Below are 27,754 nucleotides of genomic sequence, written 5' to 3'. Positions count from 1 at the left end.
GAACTCCATTTTATCTCCCTGGAGAGGGACCCTGCCTGAACACATTACATTGTCCCTCCTTTATCACTTCCTTTCCTCAGTTGTTCCCAGTCCTTTAAGTGGCTGAGCCGGGTGGCCCCCGTTCCCACCACAGTGCCACCCTGGCACAGCGGGATATTATCCCTCCACGGCCGCAGCCACGACGGGAGTTGCGCCCCTGCCATGAGCAAGTCAGGCAGCTGTGACTGACAGAAGTGCCAGCCAGCCACAGCGTCTCCATCTAAACTGCAACTTCCTATCGGGTAATGAGACGAAGTTACTGTCCCTTTGTTGGATGTGGGCTGAATCCCTCGGTGAACCTGGGGTCTAGGTCATCTAATCTGCTCTGCAGAGAAGATTAGATCAACGACCACGAGCATTCCGAATGAAGCAGTGTGACTGCACACCAAGGCATATTGTGTCAGTCTTTGGCTGCATTCTAACTATTCCCCACCTGTGCCTCGTGTTGGTAACCCGAAATGGTGGTGGTGGTGGGAAGGAGCTTCATGGCCTCTTCTCAGCAGGTGCAAACTTAATATCCTCCCTGAGGTGGGCTGCAAGAAAAGTGGCCCCTCAAGGTTCACCCCCCTTTTTCAAAGCTTTTGTTTTAATTGGTCATTGAAGAACAGGTTTTAGCTTGGTTTAAAACACAGCCAGCTTTTCTCCTGCTTCTACCCACTGACCTCATGCCGCCCCGGGGCGAAGGAACCTCATTAATAACAATGTGGTGTCTCGTGCAGAAGACGGCTCTGCATGTGCAACCTCTTAAACATTGCCGCTTTATTCTGCACTTGCTGCACTATTTGCAGATACACAGTACAGACACGGCCATGGAATAGAAGTCCCAAGCCCCATAAGACAATCTACTGCTGTATAGATTATGGCTACATCAAGATCACAGAAAGGGCTGTATTATGAAACGATGAGTCAGTGCGCATTTAATTGCGGATTCTCCATAATCTCTTTGTACTTTGTGAGCGTTGATGCAATGTTTTCAGGATGCCACGTGCATGTACCTTCCTGGACATCTGTAAAGGCTGTCTGTGGTACTGTGATGTGTAGCCTCTCAAGATGAGTGGGGTTCGGTGTCACAATTCTACACGTTTTGCTTAGCACATGAAGTGATGTGTGCGTACCTTACTATGGTTTGTGTGTTTTTCAAGTCATCTTTTTATGTTGAATAAAGATGGCTGGAAAAGTACACAAACCATAGTAAAGTACGCACATAAACCACTTTACATGTTAGGCAGAAACGTGTACCATTGAGGGTGTCTGTGTGTGTCTCTGCTGGCTCTGGCTCTGTATCCTCCGTTGAGGCTGCCTGCAGTCCTAGGCTCTGTGTAGACTGCAGTTATCTAAGGTCAGGCATGCCTGGGTGTCTGACTGCTTGCTTCCAGACACTCATTCAGTGAGCTATTTAGATTTTATCTTAAGAGCTGCTCTGTGTTCCAATATACACTTAGCTATGTAGGCCAGACCATTTGTACATGTTTGACTTTAGGCCACGGGTATCAAGTCTTAGACCACGCCCATCATGCAAGGCACACCACCGAAATGAGCCCTCTTCATCAATTTCTTACTCCACTTAAAGCACTGGTTGTTCCCATTCTTTACTGCACTGTGTATTTGGATCTCACCACATGTATCCAGTATATATTATGCATAAAACCAGTCGGTGCTGTCCCATGTATATTTTTGCTCCCCTCAACGTTTATAAAATATATTTTAACATGTGCAATGTTTCTGATCAAAACACTTATCCTTACGTTCAAGGTACGCAACAATCAAAAAGGAAGCAGCTTCTTGCCCTTGCCACTGCAGAGAAAATACACACGAAGTAGGAGTATTTGGTGTTGCTACATATTAAGAATGTAATTATTTTTGTAGTTATTTTAGTCATACATCTATGAAAAAGTTGTTGATCCGTGCTGAAACTGCACTTTAATATTATTGCTGCCTTTTTGTTGTCCGAAATCAGGGAGCCTCTATTGCATTTTTAAATATGTGTTTACGCTGGCCTACTTATTTACTAAAGTGCTTATGCCGCTCATAAATCACTCCGGGATCACACTCTTAAGAGCCTTGCTGAAGTTGATTTGCACACACCCGAGAACACCATGAACTTGACAGAAAGGAATTGAAAGCACCATTTGTGAAATCACTTATGCAGTGCTATTTCATTATCCCACCGTTAATCCGCCCAACATCTGCAGGGAATCAATAGTTTAGAAGGGCTCAATGGTAAAGAGGATAAGAAAACCCAAAGTTTGAGTAGAAAGGCCTTTCTGTATGGTGGTCCAGTTGGGACCCAGTAAAAGATTAGTGACAACAGTGTGGACACGTTAGTGCACGAGCTATTATAGGGGAGTGCAATAGATACCCAGGTATCTCCTGTGATAACTTAAAACCTCTGTTGACATCAGCTGGAATGGAAGAGAGAAGGGTGGGAGGCAGCAGCACGTGACCACTATGACCCAGCATTATTAAGCGTTCTTACATGAAAGGTTAGCTCCTCATATCAGATGAAGTGAGAACCACAGAGGGGCTCCAGGTCTAAAGGGGAGCCAATCAAGAAATCCCATCATTCTGAACAATGCTTTTATATGAAACCATTAGCAACGCTTCAGTATTGTGTGGGCTCACTGTTGACTAGAGCGATTTTAGGGTGCCCGCTACATAACGGAATCTTTAAAACTCACCCAACTATTCGTAAGAAAGCCTCCTGGCCTGATGGCTACAGAGCCCCAAATCACCACCTCTGAAACGTGCTCAGTTCCTCAGCACAAACCAACATAAGGAATCTTTTTCATTGCCTGACACCCTCACCCGCACTGATCGACAATACTTTGAAACAACCATTGGGATGTGATATTGTTATAGAAATAACCTATACATAATGATCTAACGATGCCTCACGCACATTATCATCCGCACCCTGAGTCCTAGCCACCCCCTCTAGCCATACTCGTCCACAATTCTTACAGGATCCCAGTTTTGGAGAGAGGAATTGTTATCTCTGGAAACAAGACGTGGAACTGTCCACGGATCCCCCCAAACCCCCCCTCTCCCACACACCACCCCATGAAATGACAGCCATCATACCCTCAATGTAAATCCAGAGGCTGTGTGAATGAGTATGTATACTTCATGGCTACAAACCCTTAAACAATAGGGTAAGCATTGCAAAAAATGAAAAGAGCACCACGCCCAGTGTGTAATATGTACTTAGTGATTCAAACATGCAACCATCGTATAACCAACACATTTTTCAAACATAAAGATATGTGGATATTCCTATGCTCCCAAAATGTGCTTTGATTTCATGCAAAGCAGACAGAGCCCTCATTGGTGATATGTGTCCTCTTCCGCATTCTCATGCAGGCATTTATAAAGAGTACAATAGGTGTGTAGTAGGGTGTCTATCTAGGCATGGAAAAGTTCTATCAGGAAAAAAAAATGATTTTAGGTTTTGATAATGTATTTTACTCAGTAAGACAAATGTAACATTGTTATTATGACTTTCATCATTTGAAAGGATAATGTGAACATTTCAAAAGAGCAATTTTATGTGCCTTTTAGTAGTATGCTGCATTGAATACAAACCACTTTGTCTCTCAAAGCGTCCTTTCTTCTTGGAAATGGTCATGTTCACAATAAAACCAATGATCTGTTTATTCTGTGAGAACCATTTCAATGTTTAATATGTTTTGCTGGTCCATGATTGCTTGGTAGTGCTGCTGAACGTGTGCAAATGTTACAGTATGCTCAAACACTAATATTTCTTTTTTTTTTTAAAGACGCTAACTGATGGTGTTGTAGACCCTAGATCCTGGTCCTCTTGTGTCCCTTAGAATGTCTGTCCAGAACACCTACATCACCTACAAAGTCTACCTGCACCTGCCTCCTCCTGTACCAACAAAGTGCTCTCTGTATGACGGTAACATTCCTGGAAGAACCACAGAATGGCAATGTATGTCTCCAAACACCTGGCAGGTCCCCACTCAAGGGGATACCTTTATTGCAGCGGTCTCTACTCTTAACCCTAGAAAACAGAGCGCCTAGAATCTTTCAAGATATATGTGCTTTTCTCTGCTAGTGCTAAAGTCCTGCTGCCAGCACGACTCTCATCATGAGAGAAGTCAGAGTCACAGAGTAAGAGAGAGAGAGAGAGAGAGAGAGAGAGAGAGAGAGAGAGAGAGAGAGAGAGGGGGAGAGTGAGATAGCGAGAGAGGGAGAGGAAGGGAGAGAGAGGGAGAGAGGGAGAGAGAGAGAGAGAGAGAGAGAGAGAGAGAGAACTAGATTGGAGTATGGTACACTGATACACAGGGTACAGCTAATAGCATTTTACATTCGCTCTGTGTAATCACTTGTTTGCAATTCCTTTCTGCCTTCCTTAAAACATGGTATGTACTCTTTACAGTTTCTTGATACATGTTACCTAGCACAAACCTTAAACAAGTAATGGACACTAATAATAGCTGTATTTTTGAGGGGTGAAACGTAATTATATTGAAACTACAGTGTCTGATTAATCTACTCTCTGGTTGTTAGTTAATTGTAACTAGGAAAAAATGTAATGACTTAGTATTAATAATGCATTTGATAACATCAATATTGTAGGCTTTTACATGACAATTTGGTTCTAGGAATATTGTCTATAAACACATTCTCATGATTTTAACCTAGCATTTCTTTGGTTTCTTTTTTTGTTATTTCATCTCACTTACACCAACCTCTTTTGTAATTGTAGAAAATGCCTCAAAAAATTAAGTTTAAAAAAGGAAAAATGGCGACGATTGAGCTGGATCTTCTTGGATTTAAGCGTGTGACCTCTAGGCCACACGCAGAAGTCAGCGCTCATATTAATTTAAGGTGCTGAGTTGGCGGCTCTAGTAAATGGAAGTGAATGGAGGGAGGGGTCATTTGTCACACAGATGAACGGCCTGTGGAGATGGTTTATTACTGTCATACACTCACTGGAGCTCATTTTGATCCTACTCGTAATTTGACGGTGAGCACCTCATATGTTTGCAATGTGGCGTAGCCAGGTCTCCTCCACCAAATGTTCATCATTTGCACTGCAGGGTGCAAATGAAGTAAACGCTTGCATGGCAAGCGGGGCTCACAATTACAAATAAACGCTGTCCAACATGCTGTTTACAATGATTTCCTATGTTGTGTTTTGCTCATCCTGGATTGAATTCAAGTTCTTTTTGAAAGCAGAGAGGAAATTGGAGGCGTAACATAACTGCTGTTAAGGCCCACTCCGTAGCATGAATGGAGGCGCTAAGACAGATGTAACTGTGTTATGCATGTCGATAGCACCTCCATTTACACTACAGAGACTTCCAAAATGAGCTCCAGAGTCCTTAAATTCATGCCTGCCTGTGCACCTCTGAAGTTTCAGCAGAAAGGCAGACCTTAAACTGAAACAGGTATGTTCGTAGCATCATGGCAAGAAGCTTTTCTCTCTGCCACGTGTCACAACTGGTCTACATTCCCTTGCCCTAAAATATACATGTGAAACGTGGCTTCAATTTACCCCAGAGCACTACACAATGTCTGACCTGCCCCAATCATACACGCACATACAAGCCATTTACTCAGTCGCTCCCACTCACTCAGGCACTCATTCACTGGTGAGCACTTTCACAATACTGAGTCCCCTGACTACCAACCCTAGAGCCTCAAGCCTGAGCAGAGACATGTGTCAGGAGACGGTCTCTGATTCTACCCCTTTGCTCTGGATTCATTCTGCTGCCAGTGCGTGGCAGTGGAATGGACCAGAGTGAAGGCATGAATGCAATGGGTTATGCATGAGGTACCAGAAGGGCCTGACACCTGCCCACGAATGGCCTGGTTCTCCAAAGGGAAGCAGTATTGATCCTGAAGACTGTCTAGTAGGAACCTCTGTTCCTCCACCAAGTAACAGGACCCCTTTACGAGTATTGTTCTAACAGTAAAAACATGTTTTTAAGCACCTCCTATTTTGAAAATGCTACCTAATTAAGAGTTGCGAGTGCATGGCTATTTACGTGTTAAGTGTTTAGGATGTACTGCATGGGCTAGACAATCCATGTTTACTGCATGCTGTACTATCCATGTATTCCAAGCTGTACAGATACCATGCAACCCCTACTTATAATTAGACAGAATTTTAAAACTAGGGGGTATTTGAAATTCCACTTGTTTACCTTAACCAGAATCCTCATAATGAGGCCCACGGTGAGTATGAACCTAATTTCTGTGCTTGCTCCGTCCCAACCCATTAACCGATTGCAGATTGCAGAGAGTAGGGCAATTCAATGTACTCTCACCTGGGCACTGTCACTTATTTTTTATTTATTTATGTGTTTAGTTGTAATGCGCCAAAAGCCCACAGGCCCCAGCACAGCTCCGGTTCAACCTCTCTGAGCAGGTGGGAGTCTAGAATGGGATGGTGGGTATCACAATGGCCTACCTACAAAGGTTCAGGTGCCCAAGAAGCGAAAGGCCCTTTCGGTCACAGGCTGCTGTAGAAAAAACTGTGTTTGTGTTGCAGTTGTAGCCTTCACTCTGTAGCACCACAAGGTAACTATATTAAATAAAATAAATACATTATGACATTGCTAGACGGTCTGCAAAGGTCCCCGTACCTTCCTGTCCATCGTCCCCTCAATGTACAACTGTATTTACATCTTGAAAATGCTTCACTACTAAGTGATTAGGTTTTCTTGATCTCTTACACACACCCTTACAAATTACCATCTTCAATTTTGTTCAGTGTGAGCACTACACAAATCGCGTATAACAATAAAAAAAAAACGTGCGTTCACGACTCAATACCACAAAGTAGCCATGTTCTTTTTTTTGTTTAATAATATTTATTGAAATTAGTATAACAAGATAACAATACAACAATGCAGAGATCGAATCAGATACAAATGAATAGTAGCCTAAAATCAGCAACTAAAAGAGGGTAATGACAGGAACTAATGAAAAATGAATTACTATAAACGCACCTGAAACAGAATAAAGACATATATCATATTCAATGAGGTCTGCATTGTTAGAACAGCTGATTTTTAACAAAAGAGAAAGACGAACATGGGGGGACAGACAAGGGAGACAAACGGGGGATCAGAGGTTAGGAAGCAGAGGTCCGGAGCGGGGAAATTAAGCACAAATATAGATTTTTAATGCTTTAGGAAATAAAACTGTTGAATTTAATGAAAGTGGCAGATAAAACTAAAATAGTAGAGACATGTTTATATGCCATGTGATGTGACATTGAAATAGTTCAAATAGTGGATACAAAATGACCATTTTGTATTGTGCTTTTGAATGGAATTTTGTGAATTAGCCATGCATTGTTCCAGATTTTGCATATTGCAAATATTGTTCCATCAACCTCTAATACACAATGCGCCTGAGTTTTTCCAATTTGTCATTTTAAAGTTTTAAAGCAATAGTTATGAATAGATCATGTAGTTTCCCAGAAACAAACTAATTTCAGCCTTCAAGGATGAAGCTGCCTAAGACAATATTTAAAAAAGATAGTGGAACATTGATAAGAAATATACATTTAAGGATTTCCAAACATTTTGCCAGAACGTAAAAACAAAAGGACAGGTAAAAAAAACATATGTTCATAGGAAGCCGGAGCATAATCGCAGGTCCAACAACTGTTGCTTAATCCGTTTTTAGATTTGGAAAGTTTGACAGGGGTAATAAATGCCATATGAATGAAAAAAAGAAAGTGCTGTGTGATGTTGGCTGCTGTTGAAATATTTCTGATTTTGGACAATATCAAAGACCAAGTATGATCATCGAGTGTTACTACAAAGTCCGTTTGTCATAACAAACGCACTGATTGAACAACAGATTTCATGTTAAGGGATTTATAGAATTTTGAAGCCTTGAGGTTGGATGAGGTGGTTAGTTGCCACAGCCTAAGAACATCTGGAGAGAGGATGTTATTAAAAAATTGTTGAAGAGCATCAAGACAGGAGTTGATAAGCTTATTGTAAACGTTAAATTCTGTATTAGGGATAGAGTATGAGTGTCTCAGCTGCTGAAAAGGAAGAATATCAGGGCCATTAATGATTTGTTGAATAAATCTAATGCTTCTTTTTTAACTATTATTAATGACAATGTTTTTGTTATGCCAAAGGAGAGGGATATGTTTTTTTTAAAAGTTTTATTGTGTGGAAAAAGAAAGACCTTTAGGGCAGCCACAGAGGCTTTAGTAGGGTCAGACAGGGCCATGGAGGTGTGATTAAAGAGATTAATGAAATCAGCAGGATCATAAGGATACACCACGTTTTTCTCTAGTTTAAGCCAAGAGGGAGTAGCTGATAAATGAGGGGAATTAAACCAACATCGGGATTGTTTAAGTGTTTAAGGAGGAATGCCGAGTGATTTAGTTTGAAATCTGGAAACTTGACCCCCCCATTTCATAGGGACCTATTCATTTATCCATAGCTATCATTTTACATTTGCCAGAGCCCCAGAGGAAATAAAGCAGAATAGAGTAAATTAGTTTGAAAAAAGAGAGAGGCAGAGGAACAGGGAGGAGCTGAAGGTAATAAAGGATAATAGAGGAGAACATCATTTTAATAGTATCAAGCCTGTGCCACCATGAAAGATAAAGGGGAGAGCATTTGGAAGTGAGATCTTTAAGTTTGTCTAACAAAATGCGCTTATTAAGTTTAATAGTATTATAAATCGTGGACGTAAAACTAATACTGAGATATTTAATGGAATCATTACACCATTTTAAACCGTAGGGCTCCATTTCATGTTTAAGACAGAAAGGGTTAAGGGGTACAATTTCCGAATTTTCTTTATTAGGTTTATAACTAGAAACTGCACTGAATTGATGAAGGGAATCTAATAGGTGGGGAATATGGAGTTTGGGATTTTTAATGAAAATAAGGACGTCATCAGCATTCGCTGAAATTTTAAAATGCGATGAACCAGCGGGGATTCCTGGAATATTTCTGTTAGATCTAATAGATTCTAATAGAGGTTCTAATGATAGAATGTAAAGAATAGGGGAAAAGGAAGAACCCTGTCGTGTGCCTCTTAAGAGAGGAAAGTAGGAGGAAGTTAGACCATTGATAAAGACGGATGATATAGTGAACAAGTAGAGAAATTTGGTTAAGGAGATACATTTTTCGCTGCAGCCGTGCCATTGAAGGGAGTGGAACATGAAGTTCCAGCTAACACATTCAAAAGCCTTTTGAGCTTTGAGACTAATTGCAGTGTATCCTTGTCTATCTTTTTTGTGTTTGGAAACAATGTAGAGGGCATCTAAAAAAAGTCTGGCATTTGAGGAGATGTTGCATTCATTAGCGCATCCAACTTGATCCGATTTAATTAAGGATGGAAGGGAGGATTCAATTTTATTAGCAAGAATATAGGACGATAGTTATTAGGGCATGTCAGGTCTTTATCTGGCTTAGGGAATAATAATACAATCAAGGCTTCAGAGAATGAACCAGAAGAGGATTTTTGAGAGACCATGTATGAGAATAATGACTTGAGTTTTGGTGCAATAGAATGTACCAGGGAGTTGAAATATTCCACTGAAAATCAATCAGGATCTGGAGCCTTATTTCTACCCAGGCTCTTTATAGCGTGGTTGATATCTAGTAGTGTAATGTCACTATCTAGGTGAGTGAGGTCAATTTGTGGATAGGACGATCTATTGATTTTATTAAGAAGGCTGAATTTCCTTGGTATGAATAGGAGTGTCCGGATGGTATATGTTTTCATAGAATTTTTTGAAGCAGTTCAGGATATCCTTTGGGTGATTAAGTATTGCACCAGAGGCATCTTTAATGTGAGACACACAGCATCTTTCCTTCCTGGTTTTCAAATATGAGGCTAGTGACTTACTGGCCTTGTTAGAAGCTTGATATATTTTAGATTTATATTTGAGTATGGTACCTGCCGTTAAATTCATAAGTTCATCATTAATTTTGCACCGCAGAGCTATAACCAGGTGGAGATTGGTGGCTTTAGGATTTTTGCAGTATAGTTTCTCTACAGAAGTCAAATGAGAATATAGCTCATCAAGGTGTTTTTTTACGCAATCTCTTCATCCTACCAGAATATGCCATAAAGTGACATCTAAGTGCAATTTTGCAAGCATCCCAGTTATTCACAACTGAAGTGTCTTCATCATGATTATTATCATAAAACTCTTGCAGGACTGGACTGGACGGATAGAATGAACTGTTGATCCGGTAATAAGTGGTTATTACATTTCCAACATGAGGAGGGTTTACTGATATCATTAAAGATGAAGGTAGTTCTAACAGGGGCATGATCTGAAATAATAATATTGGAAATGGTTGAATCTACAATAGTGCCTGTGAGTGTTTTAGAGGTGAATATATAGTTGAGGCGAGAGAGCGTATTGTGTGGAAGAGAATGGAAGGTGTAGTCAAGTTGTGTGGGATGTGACAACCTCCAGGAGTCGATTAGACCTGTTTCAGAAAAACATCCCAAAAAAGACTTATGTGTTTTTGAGGCTATATGTACAGCACTGGATTTCCTTTCCAAAAACGGATCAAGGACTTGATTGATATCCCCACACATAATTAGGTTAGGGAAATTATTGATGAGAATATTTTTTTTAATAGCTGTCCGAAAATGAGGGTCAGGCTTGGTAGATCCATAAACATTCAGGATAGAAACAAATGTAGAATCAATCTGGAGCTTGACCCAGACCCAACGTCCCTTGGTATCAGCATCACTACTCAGAATTTTAAAAGATAACTTCTTTTTGCTAAGCAGTATAGCCAATCCATTCTTCTTTGCAACTACTGTGCTTGCAACAACCTCCTTAACCGAGAAAGATTTCAATTTCAAAGCTTCTTTCAAGGATAAATGTGTTTCTTGTAGGCATGCCACAGATGATTTAAGTTTGTTCAAATAATATAGAACTTCACATCTTCTGATGGGGCTGTTGCAGCCCTTAATGTTCCAAGAAACACAATTAAAAGACATTTATATAAATGTAAAATTTTAGCATTTTAGCATAATACCCACATATAGGGAGAACAATGATGAACCCACAGAGGCCATGTTTCGGGTGGGTAATCCATTTAAAAAAACTCAAAGTGCAATTACTTTTCTCAAAATCAAGGGTAAAATACAAAAGGGGAACACACGAGGAATACAGAGAGTGGGAAAGAGGCCTGATAAAAAACACATCAAGCTGAAGCAACCAGAAACGAGAGAGCCATCAGAACACATAAAGAACATAATTCAGCTTATGGGAAAAGAGAAAAACAATCAAGCAAAGAATCAGACCTGGCAATATGCAAAAAGGAGAAGGAAGGAAAAATATCACGGGAACCATTGACACCGCCGGTCTATCAGAAGGAAAAAAATAGTACACGGAAGAAGAAGGGTGCCACACCCACTATAGTCTTACTTAAGTTAGAACAAGAGATGATAATAACGGCATTATGACAAGAATCAGATTAACTGGTATAAGAAAAAAAGATACAAAAAGGAAAACATGCAAAATCAGGATCAACTGAGGTAGATGGAGTCACCGGAGTTGTGCCCATATATTTGTGTTTTATGGTACGTATGAAAGCTTTTAAGTCATTTGGGTCATCAAACATAGCAGAACTACCATTGTGGGTGACCTTGAATGCACAGGGATGATATAAGCCATATCGAATGATGAGCTGCTTCAAATCTGGGCGTAGTGAGAGAGATTCTTTCCTGTGTAGAGCAGTGCTTTTGGCCACATCTTGTGAGATGAAAATCTTACAGCCATGCCATGTTAGAGATTTTTTTTCCTTGACAGAGGACATAATGATTTGACTCCGAGTATATTCAAGTAAATTGAATATGAGTGTTCTGGAAACAGGATGAGAAGAGGTGGAAGCTCTCGGTTGTCAGACACGATGAGCTTGTTGAATGTTGAGGAGTGGAGTCTCCAGAGGAAGATGAAGAATAGCAGGTAGTATCTTTTGTAGGAAGGCTATGGGATCAGAACTTTCACAACCCTCTGGTAGACCAGAAACACGAAGATTATTTCATCTATTCCTGTTTTCCAAGTCCTCGTTGTGCTTCTAGAGGCCTTTAACTGATTGTTTTAACAGAGCTAGCCTTGGAGATATGTCTTCCACAAGTCAGACCCTTTTCTCCACCTCTTCCATTCGACACTCGAAACCCCTCCATCTGTCGTCAAGTTGCTGAAGCTTTTGACTTGTGGTTTCTATGAAGGGTTGTAGAGCTCTGATTTCAGATAGAATGGCTTCAATTGAAGGGTGCGATAGAGTATGTGGTGGAGGAGAGTCACTTTTCGATCTCTTCAATGTGGAGGATGGAGTAGTAGAATCTTTAATTGTTGGAGTAACTTTTTGATTATTTTTGGAGGTAGCCATGTTTGCTGCAGTATGAAGTAGATTGAATACTATGGAGTCTCAAATGCACATTGAGCAGAAAGTAGAACAATGAGCACAAGTAGCACTGTGTAATAACATAGCAAGTTGCCGAGGCTAGATATTGAAGTTAACAAGAAATCAAATGATAACCAACAATAGCAGGATAACTGTTGTATAACTGTTGTGTATTTTCAAGATTTTCAACTGACCAAAACCTGTTGGTCTCAATGCTTGAGTGGATTGTAATTTCAGTCCAAGTAGCGGTGAGAGCAGTGTGACAGATTGAAGAATACTAAAATGTACGGAAGAAACCGGCAATTAAGGGCACATTTTATGTAAAAAAATGTAATATACTTGCGGTTGCTTCAAAGCAAGTTGTGTTCCTCAGCAAAAAAAGCAATTGAAAAGGGAAGACCTGAGCCGGGACATCACGGTGGGAGGGGACCGACGTTTAGCTCATGAGAGGCGGACCGTTATGCAGACAGTAGTTGCATGGGTGACGCCGCTCCTCACCGAAGGAAACTTGAAAGTCCAGGCATGTCTGCTCTTTTCAGCAGATGAAAGAGTGACCTCTGCTGTGCGCCGAAGCATGAAGGTATGTCCGGAAGAGTCCAGTAGTATAAGTAATGCCTTTATTAATAGTTGGGTAAGACAGAGCTAATGGGCTAGGCGTCCATCTTCTTGGACGCCAAGCTACGCCCTCCAAGTAGACATGTTCTGCTCCCTTGCAAAAAATCATAGTGTAATATCGGTATATTTGTTTCAAAATATCATAAAATACCTCTTGAAAAATGATTGCCTACACCTTTGTACCACATGCTTGCAGGTCTGGGAGCTGCATGGTCATAAAAAAAATCCTGATGTCCAAAGGTCAGGTATGTGCTCTGCACTGCAGCACAAACCAAGAGTAAAATATAACCCTGACAATGTGTGTGATGGCTATGTTTTCCCCACTGAATTACAGAGTGTGCTCTGTAAAGCAGCCCGGAGGAATATGTAATTTTTTTTTCAATTCAAAGAATTTTAATTAAAATGACACGGCAACATGTTAAGAAGTTGTCCTACCATAGTTTGAGCTGATAAAAGCACATATTCACAATACATTGCAGTATACAGAGGTCAAAGTGAGAGGGAACTCAAGGGTATGATGTTCCCTTACTTCTAAGGGAAATCGGTTATTGTTACCTTACTTAATGTGACCTGGAGTACCGTTGCTGGACAGTAGGAATAGCCACTTTTTTGTTTTTATATATAATGTTTCCCCAGCTGGGGATTTGAATCTACACTCTGCCGATAACACACCTCATTGTGCTACCTCACAAATGCTGACTAACCTTTGTTTGTTTCAATGGACTGCTCGCGCATTAAGCCCATTCCCAAGCAGTTAGCCAGCATTCTGGGAATTGCTCTAGGCACTGGTTTGCTTGTATAGGCACAGAGGGTTTTGCAGGTAATGGGAGGGGGCTTGTCAGTGGCTATAGTCCTGGGCATGCCATGTGAGAGGTGCGAATGGTGGGTGAATGGAAGGGCAGCCTACATAAAGCTGCACCCTGAGGGAGGACAATGACACACTAAAAGTGCTCATATTCTTTCACTGTGCGAGAACTGGTTTAAAAACAGCATTGCGTATGTGGCCGTGGGGAGGAAAGGAAGGACCTAGGTCGGGGGTTTGAATTGGAGGTGGGGGATGGGCAGGGAGTAAGGGGGAATGACCAGTGCTTTAAGTAGGCTGAGCCAGCAGGAAGGGGCCCCGACAGTCTCTTAAAAGTGGGGTTGAGCCAGGGACCCTGCCACCCCCCTCCCACCACAACGTTGGCGGGACACATTATCCTGCTGCCGTCGCGACGGGAGATGCGCCTGTCATTATGTCAGGCAAGCTGGCTGGCTGGCACTTCTGTCAGCCTCTTTGTTTTCCCACCCCCTCCCCAGGTCACTGAGGCATCTTTAACCCTTTGTGAACCTGGGGTCTCCTCGACATATTTCGAGGTTTATAAAAGATGGCTTGAAAAGTACACAATTCAAGCCATCTTTTATAAAGCTTTGCGCACTGACAAAGACGCCTCAGGCTTTGTCCATTGGCAAAGCTTTATAAAAGATGGATTGAATTGTGTACTTTTCAAGCCATCTTTTACAAACATAGACATGTTTTAAAAAGATGGATTGAAAATTACAGAAACCATAAGGTATGCACACAAATATATAAATGCTATATATTTGTGTGCGTACCTTACTATGGTTTGTGTGCTATTCCAGCCATCTTTTATAAACCAAGAAATATGCTACATATTTCTGTTTATAAAAGATGGCTTGCATATTGCACAAACCATAGTAAGTTATGCATACAAATATATAAATGCCTACATGCATTTATAAATGCGTTTGTGTACCTTACTATGGTTTGTGTTCTTTTTTTAGGCCACGCCCATCCCACAAGCTATGCCCCCAAATGAGGGCCCCCCTCATTTCTTACCCCACTTAAAGCCCTGGGAATGACGATGGGTATTTGAGACTGAAGGGAGCAGAAAAGGTGGCGGGTCAGAGGGAACCTGTTCCACAACTTTTTTTTGTACACTTCGACCACTGGCAGTGTACTTATATTCAAGATAGGCCCTTTAAAATCCTTGATTCAAGCTAAGCAGGAACGGTGCAGAATACTGGGTCACAGATCTCAAAGGTCACACCAGTCCAGGTTTTTGATATAGCCAATGACTATGCAAATGTTCATTCATTCAAATCCATTGTTTGCAAATTCATCTCATGAATATTAATTGTGAAACTCCGAGTCCACATATGGGAAATCACTTCTAGCCAAACGGTTAAATATATTTGAGCTGCTCTCTTTAATTATATCCCCCTCAACGTTGCGAACGTCAGGTCAGGTTGGCAGGGAGACTGCATTGCTTCAGCCACCACCATCTCGCCGGTTCTTTGAAAAATGGATGTCTGGTCTGTTCGGGAATCGAGGCTGGCTTTCAAAATAGGGAAAGTGTTGTCCTGATTGAATTTGTTGCTGCAGGACTTGAACTCGCAAAGTGAAATCTTTCTTTCCTGCTAGATAAGAGGTTTTTTAAAGCATGTTCGGTTTTCTATTAGACAGGCTGAACTTCATAAAACACCTTAAGGAATTGTAGATATAAAACTCCTGCTTCTGATAAGAGTCTGTTCTCCTGTTTATATTGTACAACCGCTGTGATAACCGTGGATCTGGGTGTTACAAAAATGGTATGAATAAATAAATAAATAAATAAATAAGGTTACCATACGTTTCATTTAAAGCTCATGATTTTCAAAGTGAACTTAATCCACCTGGAAATCCTGAACTGTATGAAAATAAGATGGTGCACCCCTCTTTCACTGGCTCTTCATGGTGAATATGAAGCACAAAAACCGATCTCGCGCTAGCACCCCCGCCCACCCTCTTCCAAATTGAATGTAAGCATGTACTCTTAAGAAATCCATATTCCCCAAGCCCTGACCACAGGCTTTCTTTCAATCTTCTCACCATTCCAGCTCCAATGTACTATTCCCAAACTTTGGAGTTTACTCATCTAGGGACACCCACTCAGGGACACCCTCTAATTCGCCCTATTAAATGGCAGGTGCTCGCCAGTCCAGAGTACCTGCATCTCTCTAACTTGAAAGACCATATAGTAACAGCAATTCTCAACAGGAAGCCCAAACTGTCAAGCTGAGAGTATGAGTACCAGCCCATCTCATCAGTAAGTAGGTACTCTGGGATATTGAGCACCTGCGCATCTGTATTTCCATTCTATTCCAAACACTGACTATGCTCGCATCTCCATATGTGTTTCTTTGCCTGCAGCCTGAGTCACAGACACTGGCACCAGATGAGTTTGAGCACTGAACCTGCAATACTCCCTCACAGCCATGTCAGATTTCCACACATTGCTGGTAGTTTTGTTGTATTTTCTGTACCCTTCCTTCTCCTAGGACCCAGGTACCTCCAATCCCACAGCTGTTCTGTAATTGGCTTTTCTTTCCTCAATGTCTCTACCATACCCACTTTTCCTCTTATGACACTCTCTTACAGCAGTCAAGGTATTTTCTCATGACATCACTGGTGAACTAATACCATCTGGGATATCTTTGATGGGCCCAAGAGGCCTCCAGTCAAGTCTTTACTTTGATTGGCCACACTTCCTTCAACCCAGGCACTCGAGCATGAGATACACTTTTAAAACATATATATATATATATATATATATATATATATATATATATATATATATATATATATATATATATATATATATATATATATATATATTCAGTGAAATACTTTGTTAAATGAACGGTATGATTAAGTTGCACTTTTACAAACCTATGAATTTCAGTGAAAAAACGTTGTTAAACAGACATTATGTTACATGTAACACCGAAACCCCCCAGAAATTCACCACTTATGGCAAGCTGAGCAACCATAACTCACACACCACTAACACCCAGGACATCAAATATGACATCACAAATGCCATTGATGACATCACTGATGACATCACATATCTGAGACAATTGTTATTGTTCACTAACATATCTAGGACAGGTGGGTTTGTTCACTGACAGTCAGAATATAAAAATGGAAAATGTGTTTAACATATAGACGTTAACAATCTTGCATGTTCTTAAAGTACTTTTCTTAGGGTTTGGTCTCTGGCACCTTCCTGATTGCGACTTGTTTCTCCACTAAGAAAGCCCTGCCCACCTGGTGCCTTCCTGGTTGCTGCTCTTTTCCCCTTCTTAAGGAGCCCTCCAGCATCTTTTTCTATGCAGATGGGGAGCAGGTGCAAGTGGATCTTGATCACCTGTCCTAAGCCTCGCCCACCTGGTGCCTTCCTGGTTGCCGCTCTTTTTCCCCACTTAGTAAGCTCCGCCCACCTGGTGCCTTCCTGGTTGCTGCTCTTTTTCCCTACTTATGGAGCCCTCCAGCCTATTTTCCTTTGCAGAAGGGGAACAGGTGCAAGTGGATCATGGTCACCTGGCCTTAGCCCAGCCCACCTGGTGTCTTCCTGATTGCCGCTCTTTTCTCCACTTAGCAAGCCGTGCCCACCTGGTGCCTTCCTAGTTGCCACTACTTTTCCCTACTTATGGAGCCCTCCAGCCTCTTTTCCTTTGCAGATGGGGAGCAGGTGCAAGTGGATCCTGGTCAGCTGGCCTATGCCCCACCCACCTGGTGCATTCCGGGTTGCTGCTCTATTTCCCCACTTTGCAAGTCTGCCCTCCTGGCGCCTTCCTGGTTGCTGCTCTTTTTCCCTACTTAAGGAGCCCTCCAGCCTCTTTTCCTTTGCAGATGGGGAGCAGGTGCAAGTGGATCTAAGTCACCTAGCCTAAGCACCACCCACCTTCTTAGCCCCGCCTCTTCCTTCCTGTTCTTAACTCTTAGATCAAGGACGTTGCTTGCCCAGGCGTCCGAAGCGAAGGGCAGACAAAGAAAAGGGCAATTCCTATTTTAACCTGTTCAGATCAGGAGGATCCATGGCTCAAACCCCTGCTCAGACAGCAGGTAAGCCTGAACCAACATGTGTTTACTCCTTCTGTCCCCACAGGCCATCCCCACCTCTCTGGTCCCCCCGTGATGTTCCCTTTTGCTTCTCCCCCTTCTCACACACAGGTGTTGCATGTGTTGCTTGATTCTTTTACCCTTCTCCCCCTGCTCTCCTCCAGCCTACTTCTGCAGGAGTCTGTCCTGATACATTCTGGTTTCACCATCACCATCTTGTGGCCAATGCTGGATTTGACTTATATGGTCTTCATTGATTCACAGTGCGTCACATTTTCTCTGGTGGGCCTGAATTATGCTTTTTCCATCTTCATCTTGTATCCAGGCTTGCAACATTATGTGTTACTACTGACTTCTGCAATTGTAATCGCTCTCCCCTCTTGCTTCTCCACTCTTTTTGACTGCTTACTCTCTGTTCTCTCCTCTCCCTTTTCCTATCTCCTCCCCTCCTCCCCTTACTTTTTTCTATGCACTTACTCCATCAGAATTGTCCTTGGACCTAGTATGATAGCAACCTCATCTGTCTCCTCCCCCTCCCCTTACTTGTCCCCCCCCCTCCTCCAGCACTATCTGAAATGTTGTCAGGCCTAGTACGATAGTCGCTTGTTTTGTTCCTCCCCTCCCTTTCTGCACCCATCTCCCTCATCTTTTATTTTCTCCGGCTCTACCAGAAATGTTGTCAGGCCTAGTATGATAGTCACCTGTCTGTTTCCGTTTCCTTCCCACTCTCCCCCTCCCTTCCTTATCTATGTCTTAGCTCTTCCACTATCTGAAATGTCGCCAGGCTGAGTACGATAATTAATTTCACATCTTTACTGTTCATGGCCTGTAAGAATGTCATTGTTTTTTCACACATTTTTGTGCAGATTTGTCAAATTCCACCAAATGTATAAGCCTTTCAAATATTTTGGAACCCCAACTCTAATTTTGCTCCCTCTTGGCAGAACAGCAACAACCTTTGCCAAACCATTCAGGGTCAGAAGGATTTTACAAAGTTATAAGCCATCCAAAAACTGCTTTTCACCAACCCTGTAATTCAGAAATAGGCATGGATGTCCCCTAACATCTGAGATGTTTGCGAACATGACATGATTGTCCCAGAACATCCAGACTGTTCACAGACTTCAGAGATGAAAAAACACCAATTTTGTGGTTTTTTACCACCAGATCCCATCCCATCCTCATCACCCCTCACCTCCCAAAGATTGTTTCATTAGTTTGGCAAGTGCAATGTTGTGTTTTTTTACCGCAATGTCCGCAGACAACGGCGGCTGTCTGCAAATCCAACATTGCGTCTATTTCAAAATTTCTGATGCAGCTCATGTTTTTCACCATCCAATCAGCGGGTACGTCCGATGTCCGTGGACATCGCACCAGGCCCTGATCAGTCAAAAGGGGTGTTTGCGGACCGAATAGGGAAGTGAGTCTGCAAGCCGGACCCAGATATCACTATTTGTTTTGAGCTACTTTTTGGCAGTTATTAAAAAAAACTACTGGATGGATTTACACCACATTTACAAAAGCACACTTTTGGAACCAAGCCAATGCTCCTGGCACAAATTTAGTGAAAATCCATCCAGCTGTTTGGGCTGTAGGCATGAGCAGAATTCAAAGTCTGGTGAGGATTCGTCCAGGGCCAGCAAAGTTAAAACCCTCCCAGAAAGTGCTCTTCCTATGGGTTAAGCAACTTAACTACAACTACAGGGCGGCTACCGCAGGACCTGTAATTATTTTACTTCCAACTCAACTTATCAAAACTCTGATATTATCTTTCAAAAATGACATAGCATTAGTCTGAAAGATTACATGTATTCTCTAAACATTTAAGGTAATTATATCATTCATTATAAATATTAGTTTCTCACTCACTATTTGATTTTTGAACTTGGATTTATCTGGAAAGTGAAGGTAAAGCTACCCCTTTAAAATAGGGGGCAAATAAAAAAGGAAATAATGTTAATAACAGCGGTTTTATGTCAAATGTGTACACAAGCAGGGTGTAAGGGATCTGGGGAGAAGAAAAAGTTAGGTGGACCTCACAGAGGAAGGTATCACTGGGTGGATCAATTATGTAGTAATTGTCTTAGGTTTCAAATAGTCCCATGAAGTATTCCCAAATAAGATCCATTTCTCCTGATTGCCTTCCTTCATCAATTATCTCTTGAAACCAATGACACAATATATGAAGTTCATCAAAATCCACAATTACTTTTCAAAGAGAACATCTGGATTTGAAATGGACCTTAATCATTAGTCATCATGTTTAAATCCCTTCATGGCCCCTTCCACAGGAGAATACAATGTTGTCATCCTCTGAGTCCAATTAACCACCAATAATCGGTTGCTATCAATGTGAAACTTGTTGAGATTTATTAATATCTATATGTAGATATTCTTGCACAACATAAATGTGGATTATGTTTAGTTCAACTTCCTGTATTTCATTATTTCATTGTTTCTAAGCAATCATTGATTAAAGAAGAAATTTAGGAAACTTTGTCATGAAAAATGTTTAGTTAATTCAACTATTTCTATTTGTATATTGTGTTCCCAAAGCTTATTTGTAATGCTTTTCCCTAGAGAGTGCAATATATATAATACACGTAACTGCTACACTATATACATTTTAGAATCAAAGATCCTTATGTTAAAATAAATGAAACCCAAAAGTAAAGCACTAAAGCAAACGGATCCAGAAAAGCTGCACTATTTCTTTCAAGAGTAGAGCATATGGTTTAATTGTATAATGAAAAGGTGTCCAGATAAAGCAAAGAGATATGTGTCGCGTCATGTAATTAACAGTACCAAACAGGAAACATGGAGACTGTCTGCCCCCGTTCAAAGTGAACATGTGCCAGAATAACGTCTTGCTTTATTTACATGTGTGTATGGTTCTTTCAATTACCACAAACAGAGTGTTCTTGCTGGGCACAGGTATTTACTTGGTTGCATGCCAGATATCACACAACAAATTCCTCAGAGTTTGCCACACACCAGGAATATTTTTAACTGTGTTGAGCCCACAACTATAAGTGAAACAAATATTAGCAAAGTAAAACTATTTGTAGTCATGTAAAGTGGTACTTTGGCACACTGGTACAATACATTGAAAGCTAAAGAAAACCAGTGCCAATTGCAAACCAGAATAGGGATCTCATTCATGTTGAAGACAAAACCAGCCTATGTGTGTATGTGTCATTTTATAAATGTAATGTTGGCATGTGTCCAAAGCCTTGCATCTTTCTATTTTATTGGCAGAGATTACATTGCAAAAGGATTCTAATTAATACATGTTTAACACAAAGGAGAAAAGTCACTAAATAGTATCTGATAACATTAGCTTACAATTGGTAAATACATTAGAAGTCAATAGGCCTTTTGTGGATACTAAATCATCAGGTGTTTTGAGTTGGCTTGGGCAATGCTGGTTAGTTCTCTAGTGAGCTCTCTGACAAACTCCTTTCTTCACTTCCACCCTGCATAGATGGTCAAATGTGGGTGCAGGGGTTATGTTCCCCACAAGGGTTTTGGTTGGACCATATGGCATGGAAAGATGTATTGTCTGTTGCCATGAAATACCATTAGGCTCACAGAAAATAAAAGGGCATAAGGCTTCCAAGTTAATGATCAAGCGTCGACCTTTGAAAACGCACCTAATGAGAAATATGGTGTGCTCACCAGATAAGAATCAGACCTGTTCTCCTATCGCCAAGATTTAATGTCTAATTATTGCACTTAAACCCTTTGTGCTCAGCTCCCCATAAAAGCAACCAGATGGTAGCCTAATGGAACCCCAAACAAAGGAGGTTGTTGGCAGTGGATCCTCTTAGCTAAGGGCAGGCCTAGACATGTATGCCTTTCCTTAATTCAAAAACACATAATAATTTGCAGCTTTACATTTCAAATGCAGCAAATGATTCTGCCTATACATCTGCAGTCATACCACTTAGAAACAAGTGTGCTATGACCCTGTGAACCTATTAGTGAATCAAAACACAATATGTTTAGGATTATTAAAATTAATATAAAGATCAATATTAATAACTTCAGGAAAACCTTATGTGGCATATCCAGACCTCTGACTAGGTCATGGGGAACCTAGAAATCCATAATGTATCAATGGGGCAAATTGCTGCAATGACATGTGGAATACAGTGATTGTTGGACCCATAAGTATAAGAGAAGATTAGCCCCCACCTTTTTATGTCAGAATTATGAGTAGCCTATGAAAATGGAGGGAGTGTATTCTTTATTTTTTTGTTATTACTGAGCAAGCCAAAGGAAGGTTTTGACAAATCAAAAATTGTGACATAAGTGTAGGAATCCCATTATAAAAGCAGAAGCACACAGGGAATAGGGATCTCTCTCTGGAATCAAAGGCTGAGTAGAAGGCTAACATATCGCTCAATCAGTGAAAGCTGTATTTGGATGTTATTTGGAAGTTTGGGTATTGCCCAGAAGGGAGCAGAAGCAGATTAACCTGAGGCAGAATTGCTTTAAAAGAGGCTGTTGGGGCTGCTATCTGGTTGAGCTGACTACCTTAATTTGGATCAAGGAAATCTTGCAATCCACACTCTAATGTTGGGAAGGTGCAAGCCGGGTCTAAAGTTAGCCAATGGCCTCAGCACAAGGTCCTCAAAAAAAAATCTTTCCTTGTATAGCTCAGACACCGACACTCATATCTCTCTTTGTGTAGTATATAAATAATATATTTACACAACTAATCAAGTTGACAATATAGTCATCCAGTTTGTTGTTATTAAAGATGTATGTATTATATATCATCAGCCAACACATGTTTCAGGTCATCTTCAGGGCAATAACTTCACTCCTGTACAAAGCTCTTCAATAATGCCTTGAGTAATTCTTACTCTGTATCCTGAATATATGACTTCCTTAGGTCATCTAGTTTCCGCATGCAAAGCTTTAGTTAGTTGACTCTGAGGCTAAACTCCCCCATTTTCATTAAATGTTAATTTCCACTATGTAATCTGATGATTAGTTCATATAACCCTCTTAGGGTTACACAATGCCCACCACACGGAATGCTCTGTATCTAACTTCAGGGACAGTGTGATGTATCGGCCCTCAGACATAAAAAGGTCTCAGGTACTTGAAATTCTAAACCAAGAAAGAAGGGAAAATCACTGTATTGCCCTCAGACCCATCCGTGGGGAACTACGTCATTTTGATTGAAAGAAGATCCTACTACATGGGCTTACAAAGGTTGAAATCAAAATATGGCAACATATACTCACCTATCCAGTGATCGTCCTGACTCCTCAGGGCACACCTGTTTTACTGGGAAACAATTTCCTTTGGGGCCTTTCACCTCTGAAAGATTGCGTGATTCAGGTCCTCAGAACTCAAACTCAACATCCAACCAAATTAAAAAGCAGTGCCAACTATGCCATTTTGAATGGCACTTACCACTTCCAGACCAAGTGGAAATTCATTTCCAGAACACTCAATTCCCACACATTACTATCATAACTCTGAACAAACAAAATCAAGTGACTCCCACAGACCCTTTGAGAATAAACCTTCCTCCAAACAATGAGTGGTTCCTTTCTTTGGAGGGAATAAACTGAAATTCGACCCAGTCCATTGAGGATCAGGGTCACTTCAAAGTAAAGGGGACCTCATGTTAGTTCCTATTCAACTCAATGAAAGTAAGGAACTAGCTCTCTCCAAAGTATAACTCAAGAAAGAAGCTTCATTAGCTAAAGATCCATAATAAAAGTGTATTTATGTTTGGTCCCAAATTTCATTTGAGTATATTAGTAGCAGAAATTAGTTCAATATATTTCTTCTAAATGCCATGTCAGATCTTGTAGAAAGAGGGAATTTGGACCATGTAGAATAGCCACATGTTGACCCAACTAAGAAATACAGATGCAAAATCATCTATTAAGAAAATACAGTGGTGCAGAACTAAAGTGAATTCTCTAAGTCATGTAATCAAAGCTGAAAGTCTTAATCCCTTGACAAAGAAGGTTGAGGCGCTAGTAAAATTGTAGAAGTCCACAAATCTAAGTGAATTCAAAGTCTCTTAGGATTGAGTAATTACAGTTGTAAATTCATAGAGAAGTACACAGAGATCACTCAGCCATTGGTACATCTGTTGACGGTAGGGGTCAGGTCGGAGTGAGGACTCAAATGGAGGCTGTGAAACAACTGAAAATAAATCTTTCCATGCCCCCTGCTTGGCTAAATAAACATGTTTTCCTGGAAACAAAACTTTCTGACACCTGTTTAACTGTGGTTGTATATCAGAAGCTTGACCAGGTAATTATGTGATCTCGTATGTGAGCAAAGTTTTACCGCCAATTTAGAACAAATTTAATGAATGTGAGAAATCATTCCTGCCAGTGATATGGGTGTTGAAAAACTACCTTCCTCCATCAATACATAGGGTACATATAATAGGGGGAAACTCCCACCCGCCACTACAATTATTTCCATAGTGTCTGGATATGAACTGGGTATGTCTCTCATTCAATGATTGCTTCCTGCATTCTTTCTTTCGTTGGGCTGTAGAAATCTGATATGGTCAAAATAAAAAGAGGCTTATGGCACACGGATTAGTGGATATACATGGCTGTGTCCAAAACAACTGTCTATATGAAGAAGAACAAAGAATAACTAACACTATGTAGCCATAAATCGTTTCTCCTCACAAGGTGTATAGCAAAATGACCTCTCTGTAAATGCACATAGCTTATGTGGATGGATGTTCCTACCACACTAATGAAAATTATGAAAAATAAATAGTAGCTGTCATCAGAAATGTGTGTATGAATAATATCCCAGAAGCCTCTATCAGCTGTACAATGGGTCCCTGGAGAGCAGGAAGGTGAGGGAATAGATGTGCATTTATCAAGCTGTTCTTACTCCCACAAGCCATCAGATTCAGGAACGAGTAATCATAACTGGCTCAAGCTATGTTTGAAATGGATTTGTTGAGAACTTAATAAACTGGAAAGCCAGAGGTATGCTTTGTGCGAACAACTAACCCCTGAACCATAGGAAGTTAATTCAAACAATAGATGATTTAGAGATGTCAAAGAGCATGACCCTATCTTGGAAAAAATTAAGCGGCACTCAAAAGTTAAAAGCCTTGTTAAAACAGGAAATTCTTAGGCGATCAACTAGCAAAAACTGGAGCAATCCAAGGCAAATTAATTGATATGGTGCATCTTCTTGGAGAAATACAAATAACAGAAACTCAATCATAATCTCAAGATGAAAGAATGCTTTCTACTCTTCAGTGTAGTAGAGATGATCCAGATCAAGACCTAATTACTGCCCAAAAAGAAGACCAGATTATTGGAAAATATTAACGATGTGCAGAAGATACAGAAAATGTTCCCTTAATTGAACAAGTCTGTCAGGGAAAGGAAGATCTGCAAGTGTAAATGACGTTTCAGAAACCTTTCCAAATTCAAGATGTACTTTTGTTTAGGAACCTCCAATTTGGTTATGATCATAGGGTGGTACAGACCACATTTCAAAGCATAATGTTAAATCACTTCCATGATGAAGCGACCACTGGTCATCAGGGATTTCAAAAGATGGAAATCCTATGTGAAGTTACCTACTGGCCACAGATAGGCCATGCCCTGTGTATTTATTTAAAAGGCTGTCTGGTGTATGTCCAGTGATTGGCTCTGCTCATGGCAACATGGGTGTTATGTGCCTTTTTACTAAATGGATTGAGTGCCACTGTGCCCTAAATTACAAGGCAGACATGGCAGCTATGTTATTGATCAACCACATCTTTTCTTATTTCGGCCTTCCTCAATGTATTGAGTCCAACCATGTAGTCATTTCACCAGTGACGTAATGACTAAGATGTGGGAAATTATTGAAATCAAAAGAAATGTGCATGTTGTCTACCATCTGCATCCAGTGGTGGGTGGATTGATATGATAAAACAATTGTAGGAATTTTAAAGATATGTGTTGTGGGTTGTGGATTCTGGAGTCAGTTGGGACTTGTTATTACCACTAGTCCTGATGGCTTTATGCCTATGTCTGCTTCTGCTACTGCAATTACTCCTTTTAAACTTCAGATTTTTAGAAAAAAGGTCTTGCCTCAACATCTGTTGTACATCTCCTACACAGAAAGGAACCTCAAGAGGTCTCTGTTTACGTATGAGAACTTGTTTATGATATGAAGACCTCCAAAAAGCAATTCAAGGTAGGTGATCGAGTTTACCTGTAACGTTTTCAGAGAAACGAGTCTAAAGAGCACAAGTTCCTACAATTTTTACGAGGGTTGTTTGAGATCGTAGATAAGATCTCTCCTGTTGCCTACAATATCAAGATTCCAAAAGAGGGTCAGACAAAAGAACGCTGGTTCCATGTAAACTAGCTTTACAACTGTAATCCCAGAACTATCCTGAATTAGATTGAGGAATAATTTCCTCACAATGAGACAACAAATGAATAAAAAGGAATCTACGTTGAAATAATCAGTGTGAATGTTAAGATGACAGAATTAATGTTTATGTTATTTATAAAAATGTAAGCTATATATTTAGTCATATATGTAGTATGTAACTAGGTTAGATCAGATGATAGAATGTTCAGGGGAAGATTATTTTTAAAAGTGTGAAGATGTCCTACTAAAACTCCCCTTCTACCCTTATCTCGGAGTTAAATAATGTGAAATTCATCCAGCCTCCAGGATTGGGAGAGTGGAGTGTAGGGTGTCAACACCTCATCCCAATGAAAGAGGAAGTGAGTGGAGCTCAGATGAAGCCCTGAGACCATCTTGGAAAATAATAATAAAAACCTTGTTTTCAACTGCCAAGAATCAATAACCCCTGGGAAAATGTCCTTCACCTTGATACATTGGTAGTTGTGGTGGGGTTTGGGGGCGTGGCTCTGTTAAAATGAATGGAATCCAAAAATATTCCCCTGGAGCAAACTAATGCTAAAATGCTGCTGTGTGTCTTAAAAGTAGTGCATATGGTTCAATTGTATGGATAAATATTGTACTGATAAAGCAAATAGTTAAGGGCCTCCTCGTGTAATTAACAGCACCCTACAAACATAATTGAGACTGCCTCAATTTAAAGTGATGAGGTGCTGGAATAATGTCTTACTTCATTTGCATCTGTGTATGCTTCTTTCAATTACCACACACAGGGGATGCAGGCAGTTACTTGCTTCAAAGACAGGCAGCACTGAGCAAACAGCACAGAGTTTTCTGCATTCCAGGAATATGATTAACTGTGTTACACCCACAAATAGAAATGTTAAAAATCTTAGTAAAGTAAAACTAACTGCAGTCATTTAAAGTGGTGCTTTGCCACAATGGAGCAACTGAAGGGATGTGACCAAGCAGACCAGTCTGGATTGCCACTTTCGGGGTGGGACCTGTTTTACATATGGTCTTTCAACTTCTGTAATGACATGGCAGTCTGAAAAGGGAGGTGTGGAGGGTTCTCCATGGCTACGCTCATAGTTATGGTTGATTTAAAACCCTTTTGGTTTGGTTTCTTTCTTAGATGTGTCATCTGCTTTCAGGGGTTGGGAGCACACACACATATTGAGGATCAGGCCTGCTCACAGTTAAAGGCAGATCCTGACAGATGAAGTGTTGTGGTCTATCATCTGTTGGCAGGAATGCACACTTTGTACTGCTATTTTGCCAAACTACAAGTCAGCCGCTGAGAGGTGTCAGTAGACAGGCCCAACACGGTTACAGTATTGCACTATGCTTTTTAGCACAGAGCATTATTTAAGGGGGTTCTGATTGGCAGACCAAATTTCCAGAGACAGATCTACCAACATAGTTTTATTAAAAGCTCAGA

The sequence above is a fragment of the Ambystoma mexicanum genome, chromosome 10 (genome assembly GCF_040938575.1).
Source record: "Ambystoma mexicanum isolate Mex_15411 chromosome 10, UKY_AmexF1_1, whole genome shotgun sequence".
NCBI classification, from domain to species: domain Eukaryota; kingdom Metazoa; phylum Chordata; class Amphibia; order Caudata; family Ambystomatidae; genus Ambystoma; species Ambystoma mexicanum.
Note: the sequence above shows the minus strand (reverse complement) of the source record.